Source organism: Lolium rigidum, chromosome 2 (genome assembly GCF_022539505.1).
Source record: "Lolium rigidum isolate FL_2022 chromosome 2, APGP_CSIRO_Lrig_0.1, whole genome shotgun sequence".
Lineage (NCBI taxonomy): Eukaryota > Viridiplantae > Streptophyta > Magnoliopsida > Poales > Poaceae > Lolium > Lolium rigidum.
Window position 1 is genome coordinate 269,800,210 of NC_061509.1, and position 12,221 is coordinate 269,812,430.

Here is a 12,221-nt window from a genome sequence, read left to right on the forward strand (position 1 = left end):
TAGTTTGCTTTATTTACTATTGCTAAAATGGCCAACGCTGAAAATACTAAGTTGTGTGACTTCACAACCACAAATAATAATGATTTCTTATGCACACCTATTGCTCCACACTGCTACTACGACAGAATTCTTTGAAATTAAACACTGCTTTCTTGAATCTTGTCATGAACCATCAATTTTACGGTGTTAGTTCGATGATCTTGCTGCCCATCTCAATAATTTTGTTGAACTATGTGAAATGCAAAAATATAAAGATGTAGATGGTGATATTATTAAACTAAAATTGTTCCCTTTCTCATTAAGAGGAAGAGCTAAAGATTGGTTGCTATCTATGCCTAAGAATAGTATTGATTCATGGACTAAATGCAAGGATGCTTTTATTGGTAGATATTATCCCCCTGCTAAAATTATATCTTTGAGGAGTAGCATAATGAATTTTAAACAATTAGATACTGAACATGTTGCTCAAGCTTGGGAAAGAATGAAATCTACGGTTAAAAATTGCCCAACCCATGGAGTGACTACTTGGATGATCATCCAAACCTTCTATGCAGGACTAAATTTTTCTTCGCGGAATTTATTGGATTCAGCTGCTGGAGGTACCTTTATGTCCATCACATTGGGGCGGCTACAAAACTTCTTGATGATATGATGATAAATTACTACTGAATGGCACACGGAAAGAGCTCCACAAGGTAAGAAGGTAAATTACTGTTGAAGAATCCTCTTCCTTGAATGATAAGGTTGATGCTATTATGTCTATGCTTGTGAATGATAGGACTAATGTTGATCCTAATAATGTTCCGTTAGCTTCATTGGTTGCACAAGAAGAACATGTTGATGTAAACTTCATTAAAAATAATAATTTCAACAACAATGCTTATCGGAACAATTCTAGTAATAACTATAGGCCATATCCTTATAATAATGGTAACGGCTATGGTAATTCTTATGGAAATTCTTACAACAATAATAGGAATTCACCCCCTGGACTTGAAGCCATGCTTAAAGAATTTATTAGTACACAAGCTGCCTTTAACAAATCTGTTGAGGAAAAGCTCAATAAAATTGATATTCTTGTTTCTAGAGTTGATAGTCTTGCCTGCGATGTTGATCTTTTGAAATCGAAAGTTATGCCTAATAGGGACATTGAAAATAAAATTGTTACTACAGCAAATGCCATTCAAGTTAGAATTAATGAGAATATAAGATTAATGGCTGAGCTGCGTGCTAGGTGGGATAGAGAAGAAAATGAAAAACTAGCTAAAGAGAAGAATATAGCTAAAGTTTGGACTATTACCACCACTAGTAATGCTAATGCTACACATGTTGCTGCACCTCCTACTCATACTAATAAAAGAATTGGTGTTAGCAATGTTTCCACTTCTAATGCAAAGCGCAATGCACTGGCTTGCTAAAGCTACTTGAGCTGCACTGCGATAAAGCTGCTGAAATTTTTTCCAACATTGGGGATGATGATCCCATTGCTTTAGATTATAATGGTTTGAATTTTGATGATTGCCACATCTCTGAAGTTATAAAGTTCTTGCAAAAACTTGCTAAAAGTCCTAATGCTAGTGCTATAAATTTGGCTTTCACGCATCATATTACAAATGCTCTCATAAAAGCTAGAGAAGAGAAACTAGAGCGCGAAGCCTCTATTCCTAAAAAGCTAGAAGATGGTTGGGAGCCCATCATTAAGATGAAGGTTAAAGATTTTGATTGTAATGCTTTATGTGATCTTGGTGCAAGTATTTACTGTTATGCCGAAGAAAATTTATAATATGCTTGACTTGCCACAGTTGAAAAATTGTTATTTGGATGTTAATCTTGCTGATCATTCTACAAAGAAACCTTTGGGTAAAGTTGATAATGTTCGCATTACCGTTAACAATAATCTTGTTCCCGTTGATTTTGTTGTCTTGGATATTGAATGCAATGCATCTTGTCCAATTATATTGGGAAGACCTTTTCTTGAGCTTGTTGGTGCTATTATTGATATGAGGGAAGGTAATATAAAATATCAATTTCCTCTCAAGAAAGGTATGGAACACTTCCCTAGAAAGAGAATGAAGGTACCTTATGATTCTATCATTAGAACAAATTATGATGTTGATGCTTCATCTCTCGATGTTACTTGATACACACTTTAGCGCCTAGGCTGAAGGCGTTAAAAAAGCGCTTATGGGAGACAACCCATGTTTTTACCTACAGTACTTTGTTTTTATTTTTGTGTCTTGGAAGTTGTTTACTACTGTAGCAACCTCTCCTTATCTTAGTTTTGAGTTTTGTTGTGCCAAGTTAAGCCGTTGATAGAAAAGTAAGTACTAGATTTGGATTACTGCGCAGTTCCAGATTTCTTTGCTGTCACGAATCTGAGCCCACTGCCCTGCAGGAAGCTCAGAAAATTATGCCAATTTACGTGCATGATCCTCAGATATGTACGCAACTTTCATTCAATTTGAGCATTTTCATTTGAGCAAGTCTGGTGCCATTTTAAAATTCGTCAATACGAACTGTTCTGTTTTGACAGATTCTGCCTTTTATTTCGCATTGCCTCTTTCGCTATGTTGGATGAATTTCTTTGATCCACTAATGTCCAGTAGCATTATGCAATGTCCAGAAGTGTTAAGAATGATTGTGTCACCTCTGAATATGTCAATTTATATTGTGCACTAACCCTCTAATGAGTTGTTTCGAGTTTGGTGTGGAGGAAGTTTTCAAGGATCAAGAGAGGAGTATGATGCAACATGATCAAGGAGAGTGAAAGCTCTAAGCTTGGGGATGCACCCGGTGGTTCACCCCTGCATATATCAAGAAGACTCAAGCGTCTAAGCTTGGGGATGCCCAAGGCATCCCCTTCTTCATCAACAAATTATCGGGTTCCTCCCACGAAACTACATTTTTATTCGGCCACATCTTATGTGCTTTTTCTTGGAGCGTCGTTTTGTTTTTGTTTTTGTTTTGTTTGAATAAAATGGATCCTAGCATTCACTTTATGGGAGAGATACACACTCCGCTGTAGCATATGGACAAATATGTCCTTGGTTTCTACTCATAGTATTCATGGCGAAGTTTCTCCTTCGTTAAATTGTTATATGGTTGGAATTGGAAAATGATACATGTAGTAATTGCTATAAATGTTTTGGGTAATGTGATACTTGGCAATTGTTGTGCTCATGTTTAAGCTCTTGCATCATATGCTTTGCACCCATTAATGAAGAAATACATAGAGCATGCTAAAATTTGGTTTGCATATTTGGTTTCTCTAAGGTCTAGATAATTTCTAGTTTTGAGTTTGAACAACAAGGAAGACGGTATAGAGTATTATAATGCTTTCAATATGTCTTTTATGTGAGTTTTGCTGTACTAGTTCATCCTTGTGTTTGCCTCAAACAACCTTGCTAGCCTAAACCTTGTATCGAGAGGGAATACTTCTCATGCATCCAAAATACTTGAGCCAACCACTATGCCATTTGTGTCCACCATACCTACCTACTACATGGTATTTTCCAGCCATTCCAAAGTAAATTGCTTGAGTGCTACCTTTAAAATTCCATCATTCACCTTTGCAATATATAGCTCATGGGACAAATAGCTTAAAAACTATTGTGGTATTGAATATGTAATTATGCACTTTATCTCTTATTAAGTTGCTTGTTGTGCGATAACCATGTTCTTGCGAGGAACGCCATCAACTCATTGTTGAATTTCATGTGAGTTGCTATGCATGTTCGTCTTGTACGAAGTAAGAGGCGATCTACACTTGAGTTGAATGGTTTGAGCATGCATATTGTGAGAGAAGAACATTGGGCCGCTAACTAAAGCCATGTTCCATGGTGGAAGTTTCGAGTTTTGGACAAACATCCTCAAATCTCTAATGAGAAAGAATTAATTGTTGTTGAATGCTTAAAGCATTAAAAGAGGAGTCCATTATACTGTTGTCTATGTTGTCCCGGTATGGATGTCTAAGTTGAGAATAATCAAAGCGAGAAATCCAAATGCGAGCTTTCTCCTTAGACCTTTGTACGGGCGGCATAGAGGTACCCCTTTGTGATACTTGGTTAAAGCATATGTATTGCGGTGATAATCCAGGTAGTCCAAGCTAATTAGGACAAGGTGCGAGCACTATTAGTACACTATGCATGAGGCTTGCAACTTATAAGATATAATTTACATGATGCATATGCTTTATTACTACCGTTGACAAAATTGTTTCATGTTTTCAAAATCAAAGCTCTAGCACAAATATAGCAATCGATGCTTTTCCTCTATGAGGACCATTCTTTTACTTTTAATGTTGAGTCAGTTCACCTATTTCTCTCCACCTCAAGAAGCAAACACTTGTGTGAGCTGTGCATTGATTCTTACATACTTGCTTATTGCACTTATTATATTACTCTATGTTGACAATATCCATGAGATATACATGTTACAAGTTGAAAGCAACCGCTGAAACTTAATCTTCTTTTGTGTTGCTTCAATACCTTTACTTTGAATTATTGCTTTATGAGTTAACTCTTATGCAAGACTTATTGATGCTTGTCTTGAAGTGCTATTCATGAAAAGTCTTTGCTTTATGATTCACTTGTTTACTCATGTCATACACATTGTTTTGATCGCTGCATTCTCTACATATGCTTTACAAATAGTATGATCAAGTTTATGATGGCATGTCACTCCAGAAATTATCTTTGTTATCGTTTTACCTGCTCGGGACGAGCGAAACTAAGCTTGGGGATGCTGATACGTCTCCAGCGTATCGATAATTTCTTGTGTTCCATGCCACATTATTGATGTTATCTACATGTTTTATGCACACTTTATGTCATATTCGTGCATTTTACGGAACTAACCTATTAACAAGATGCCAGAAGTGCCGATTCTTTGTTTCTAGCTGTTTTTGGTTTCAGAAATCCTAGTAAAGAAATATTCTCGGAATTGGACGAAATAAAAGCCCGGAGGCCTATTTTCTCCACGAAGCTTCCGGAAGTCCGAAGGAGAGACGAAGAGGGGCCACGGGGTGGCCAAACCCTAGGGCGGCGCGGCCCACCCTTGGCCGCGCCGGCCTGTGGTGTGGGCCCCTGTGCCGCCTCTTGACCTGCCCTTCCGCCTACAAATAGCCTCCGTGGCCAGAGCCCCGATGCAGAGAGCCACGATGCGGAAAACATTGCGAGGCCGCCGTCGCGAAACTCCGAGTACCGAGAGCCACGATACGGAAAACATTGCGAGACGCCGTCGCCGCCGATCCATCTCGGGGGATCCACGGAGATCGCCTCCGGCACCCTGCCGGAGAGGGATTCATCTCCCGGAGGACTCTACACCGCCATGGTCGCCTCCGGAGTGATGAGTGAGTAGTCTACCCCTGGACTATGGGTCCATAGCGAGTAGCTAGATGGTTGTCTTCTCCCCATTGTGCTATCATTGTCGGATCTTGTGAGCTGCCTATCATGATCAAGATCATCTATATGTAATTCTATATGTTGCGTTTGTTGGGATCCGATGAATAGAGAATACTATGATTATGTTGATTATCAAAGTCTATTGCTCATGTGTTGTTTATGATCTTGCATGCTCTCCGTTATTAGTAGATGCTCGGCCAAGTAGATGCTTTTAACTCCAAGAGGGAGTACTTATGCTCGATAGTGGGTTCATGCCTCCATTGAACACGGGACGAGTGACGAAAGTTCTAAGGTTGTGTATGTCGTTGTTGCCACTAGGGATAAAACATTGATGCTATGTCTAAGGATGTAGTTGTTGATTACATTACGCACCATACTTAATGCAATTGTCTGTTGCTTTGCAACTTAATACTTGGAGGGGTTCGGATGATAACTCTGAAGGTGGACTTTTTAGGCATAGATGCGGTTGGATGGCGGTCTATGTACTTTGTCGTAATGCCCAATTAAATCTCACTATATTCATCATGATCATGTATGTGCATTGTCATGCCTCTCTCTATTTGTCAATTGCCCAGCTGTAATTTGTTCACCCAACATGCTTGTTCATCTTATGGGAGAGACACCTCTAGTGAGCTGTGGACCCCGGTCCTATTCTCTTACATAACATACAATCTCTTGCAATACTGTGTTTCTCTGTTTTCTTTGCAAACAATCATCTTCCACTCGATACGGTTAATCCTTTGTTACAGCAAGCCGGTGAGATTGACAACCTCAACTGTTTCGTTGGGACAAAGTAGCTTGGGTTGTGTTGTGCGGGTTCCGCGTTGGCGCCGGAATCTCCGGTGTTGCGCCGCATCACATTTCGCGACCATCAACCTTCAACGTGCTTCTTGGCTCCTCCTGGTTCGATTAAACCTTGGTTTCTTTCTGAGGGAAAACTTGCTACTGTGCGCATCATACCTTCCTCTTGGGGTTCCCAACGAACGTGTGAGTTACACGCCATCAAGCTCTTTTTCTGGCGCCGTTGCCGGGGAACTGAAGAAAAGATACACCACAGAGAATTGCCTCCCACGGCAACAGTCTTTTTCTGGCGCCGTTGCCGGGGAGATCAAGACACGCTGCAAGGGGAGTCTCCACTTCTCAATCTCTTTACTTTGTTTTTGTCTTGCTTTATTTTATTTACTACTTTGTTTGCTGCACTAAATCAAAATACAAAAAAATTAGTTGCTAGTTTTACTTTATTTACTGTCTTGCTCTCTATATCGAAAACACACAAAAAAATTAGTTACTTGCATTTACTTTATCTAGTTTGCTTTATTTATTGTCCTGCACTCTATATTTAAAATACAAAAAAAAAATTAGTTACTTTTATTACCATGTCTAGCTCTGAACCTGTTACTTCTTCACCTGAGGACTTAGTTTTTACTTTCAAACAAGGGGATGAGGAGAGTTTTAAGGATGCTTGGTCTAGAATTTTTACTTCTTATCGTAAAACTGAACCCCAAATGACTCTAAGTTTGCTCCTTAGTAATTTTTATTTTGGTCTTATGGTTCGCTATAGATATGCTTTGGACACTTTGGTAGGAGGAGATTTCCTTCATTGTAATGGGGATCAAGCTTTTAATGCTATAAAGAAATTGGTTGCATCACATGATTCAGCTAATAACTTTGATTCAGCCCTTATTAGCATTTATAATAGATTGAACAATCTCGAGATAAGTACATCTCGCTTAAATGACAATTATCACTGTGTTCGTAACCGTCTTGAACAAGTCTTAGAGAATCCTAAACCTTCATTATGGGACCCTGCTGTTAAAATTGTTATTGGTGATCGAACTCTTCATGCCTACTGTGATATTATGTATGAATTTTGCCTTATGCCTGAAAACATTTACAAATCTTTGAAACTTTGGGGAGTCGATGAAGGGGGAGAAGAAATAACTCTCATTAATAACTCTATTATAATTCCTAAGGGAATAGCTGCAGGTGTGCATACAACCATTCATGGAAGAACAATATCCATTGATTATCTTATTATTGAAACAGGAAAAATCATACTCGGGAGATCCTTGCTGAAACTATTGGGAGCAGTCATTGATGTGGGAGAAGGCACTCTGAAATTCACCTCTATACCAGGGGGAAATCATATATTTCCTAAACCAAAAGGAAAGAAAAACAATAAGAAAGGTAAGGATGAAGCCCAAGGTAAGGTTCACACACCGTCTCTCGATGTTACTTGATTTGCACTTTCCGCCTAGCCGAAAGGCGTTAAAGAAAAGCGCTTATGGGAGACAACCCATGTTTTTACCTACAGCAATTTTTTGTTTTGTTGAGTCTTGGAAGTTGTTTACTACTGTAGCAACCTCTCCTTATCATGTTTTTGTGCCAAGTAAAGTTTCTATGTCAAAGTTGATGTTATATTTGGGATTGCTGCGCAGAAACAGCATTGCTGTCTGTCACGAATCTGGGCACAATTCTCTGTAGAAAATTCGAAAAAATCTGCCAATTTACGAGCGTGATCCTCAGATATGTACTCAACTTTCATTAGTTTTGAGTTTTTCCATTTGAGCAAGTCTGGTGCCATTTCTAAATTCGTCTTTACGGACTGTTCTGTTTTTGACAGATTCTGCCTTTTATTTCGCATTGCCTCTTTTGCTATGTTGGATTTATTTCTTTGATCCACTAATGTCCAGTAGCATTATGCAATGTCCAGAAGTGAAAATAATAATTGTGTCACCTCTGAATGAGTGAATTATTAATGATGCACTAACCCTCTAATGAGTTTGCTTGAAGTTTGGTGTGAAGGAAGTTTTCAAGGGTCAAGAGAGGAATATGATATACTATGATCAAGAGGAGTGAAAGCTCTAAGCTTGGGGATGCCCCCGTGGTTCACCCCTGCATATTTTAAGAAGACTCAAGCGTCTAAGCTTGGGGATGCCCAAGGCATCCCCTTCTTCATCGACAACATCATCAGGTTCCTCCCCTGAAACTATATTTTTATTCAATCACATCTTTTGTTCTTTGCTTGGAGCGTCGTTTTGTTTTTGTTTTTGTTTTTGTTTGAATAAGATGGATCCTAGCATTCACTTTGTGGGAGAGAGACACGCTCCGCTGTTGCATATGGACACATGTGTCCTTAGGCTTTACTCATAATGTTCAAGGCGAAGTTTCTTCTTCGTTAAATTGTTATATGGTTGGAATTGGAAAATGCTACATGTAGTAATTCTAAACTGTCTTGGATAATGTGATACTTGGCAATTGTTGTGCTCATGTTTAAGCTCTTGCATCATATGCTTTGCACCCATTAATGAAGAAATACATAGAGCTTGCTAAAATTTGATTTGCATATTTGGTTTCTCTAAGGTCTAGATAATATCTAGTATTGAGTTTTGAACAACAAGGAAGACGGTGTAGAGTCTTATAATGTTTACAATATGTCTTTTATGTGAGTTTTGCTGCACTTGTTCATCCTTGAGTTTGCTTCAAATAACCTTGCTAGCCTAAACCTTGTATCGAGAGGGAATACTTCTCATGCATCCAAAATCCTTGAGCCAACTACTATGCCATTTGTGTCCACCATACCTACCTACTACATGGTATTTCTCCGCCATTCCAAAGTAAATTGCTTGAGTGCTACCTTTAAAATTCCATCATTCACCTTTGCAATATATAGCTCATGGGACAAAATAGCCTTAAAAACTATCGTAGTATTGAATATGTACTTATGCACTTTATATTTTATTAAGTTGCTTGTTGTGCGATAACCATGCTTCGAGGAACGCCATCAACTATTGTTGAATATCATGTGAGTTGCTATGCATGTCCGTCTTGTCTGAAGGTCTATCATTTTAGTGGTTGGAGCATGCAAAATTGTTAGAGAAGAACATCGGGCCGCTAACTAAAGCCATGAATCATGGTGGAAGTTTCAGTTTTGGACATATATCCTCAATCTCATATGAGAATAATAACTTTGCTACATGCTTATGCATTTAAGAGGAGTCCATTATCACGTTGTCCATGTTGTCCCGGTATGGATGTCTAAGTTGAGAATAATCAAAAGCGAGAAATCCGAAATGCGAGCATTCTCCTTAGACCTTTGTACGAGGCGGCATGGAGGTACCCCTTTGTGACACTTGGTTGAAACATGGCATGCGAAGATCCGGTAGTCCAAGCTAAGTAGGACGAGGTGCGGGCACTATTAGTATACTATGCGTGAGGCTTGCAACTTGTAAGATATAATTTTCATAACTCATATGCTTTATTACTACCGTTGACAAAATTGTTTCATGTTTTCAAAATAAAAGCTCTAGCACAAATACAGCAATCGATGCTTTCCTCTTTGAAGGACCATTCTTTTACTTTTATTGTTGAGTCGGTTTACCTATCTCCTTCCACCTTAAGAAGCAAACACTTGTGTGAACTGTGCATTGATTCCTACATACTTGCATATTGCACTTGTTATATTACTTTATGTTGACAATATCCATGAGATATACATGTTATAAGTTGAAAGCAACCGCTGAAACTTAATCTTCCTATGTGTTGCTTCAACACCTTTACTACGATTTATTGCTTTATGAGTTAACTCTTATGCAAGACTTATTGATGCTTGTCTTGAAGTACTATTCATGAAAAGTCTTTGCTTTATGATTCAGTTGTTTACTCATGTCATTACCTTTGCTTTGATCGCTGCATTCATTACATATGTTTACAAATAGTATGATCAAGATTATGATGGCATGTCACTTCGAAATTATCTTTGTTATCGTTTTACCTGCTCGGGACGAGCAGAACTAAGCTTAGGGATGCTGATACGTCTCCAACGTATCGATAATTTCTTATGTTCCATGCTACTTTATTGATGATACCTACATGTTTTATGCACATTATATGTCATATTTATGCATTTTCCGGAACTAACCTATTAACAAGATGCCGAAGAGCCGATTCTTGTTTTCTCGCTGTTTTTGGTTTCGAAATCCTAGTAAAGAAATATTCTCGGAATTGGACGAAACTTTCGCCCAGGGTCCTATTTTTGCACGAAGCTTCCAGAAGACCGAAGAGATAACGAAGTGGGACCACGAGGCAGCCAGGAGGGTGGCCGGCGCGGCCCAAGCCCTGGCCGCGCCGACCTACCCCCTGGGCCCCTCGTGTGGCCCCCCGCGTTGACCCTCCGCCTACTTAAAGCTTCCGTCGCGAAACCCCCAGTACCGAGAGCCACGATACGGAAAACCTTACAGAGACGCCGCCGCCGGCACCCTGCCGGAGAGGGGATTCATCTCCCGGAGGACTCTACACCGCCATGGTCGCCTCCGGAGTGATGAGTGAGTAGTCCACCCCTGGACCATGGGTCCATAGCAGTAGCTAGATGGTCGTCTTCTCCTTGTTGTGCTTCATTGTTGGATCTTGTGAGCTGCCTAACATGATCAAGATCATCTATATGTAATTCTATATGTTGTGTTTGTCGGGATCCGATGGATAGAGAGTACTATGATTATGGTGATTATCAATCTATTGTTCATGTGTTGTTTATGATCTTGCATGCTCTCCGTTATTAGTAGAGGCTCTGGCCAAGTTTTTGCTCTTAACTCCAAGAGGGGGTATTTATGCTCGATAGTGGGTTCATGCCTCCATTGAATGCGGGACGATTACTGAGAAAGTTCTAAGGTTGTGGATGTGCTGTTGCCACTAGGGATAAAACATTGATGCTATGTCTAAGGATGTAGTTGTTGATTACATTACGCACCATACTTAATGCAATTGTCTGTTGCTTTGCAACTTAATACCGGAGGGGTTCGGATGATAACCCGAAGGTGGACTTTTTAGGCATAGATGCGGTTGGATGGCGGTCTATGTACTTTGTCGTAATGCCCAATTAAATCTCACTATATTTATCATATCATGTATATGCATTGTTATGCCTTTCTCTATTTGTCAATTGCCCGACTGTAATTTGTTCACCCAACATGCTTTTATCTTATGGGAGAGACACCTCTAGTGAACTGTGGACCCCGGTCCTATTCTTTACATAGCATACAATCTACTGCAATTGTGTTTACTCGTTTTCTTTGCAAACATCTTCCACTCGATACGTTTAATCCTTTGTTACGGCAAGCCGGTGAGATTGACAACCTCACTTGTTTCGTTGGGACAAAGTACTTGGGTTGTGTTGTGCAGGTTCCGCGTTGGCGCCGGAATCCCCGGTGTTGCGCCGCATCACATTTCGCGACCATCAACCTTCAACGTGCTTCTTGGCTCCTACTGGTTCGATTAAACCTTGGTTTCTTTCTGAGGGAAAACTTGCTACTGTGCGCATCATACCTTCCTCTTGGGGTTCCCAACGAACGTGTGAGTTACACGCCATCAGGACCCATGAGGCAGCAGCATCCTCAACGATTCCAAGGCGGCAAGGGAAATATCCAGAAATTAATGAGGGGTTCAAAATAAATCCATCAAAGGAAACTTTTATTGTTCATAGAGGATGACATGTGGGACCGACCTGCCAACAGCGTCCTCATCGTTTCACCGTTTGAGAGGCGGCAGGAGATCGAAAGAAAAAGGCAAATAGCCGGAAATTAGGGGTAAAAAATAACTCCAAGAAAGGAAACTTTTATTGTTCGTAGAGGATGACATGCGGGACCCATGAGCCAGCGAGCTTACTCAACGTTTCAAAGGCGGCATGAGATCGAAAGAAAAAGGCAAGTGACAAAATATCAGGAGCCAAAGATAATCCAAGAAAAGAAACTTTATTGTACGTAGAGGATGACATGCGGGTCCCATTTAGCAGCGAGCGGTCTCAAGGCGTTTCAAATGCGGCTT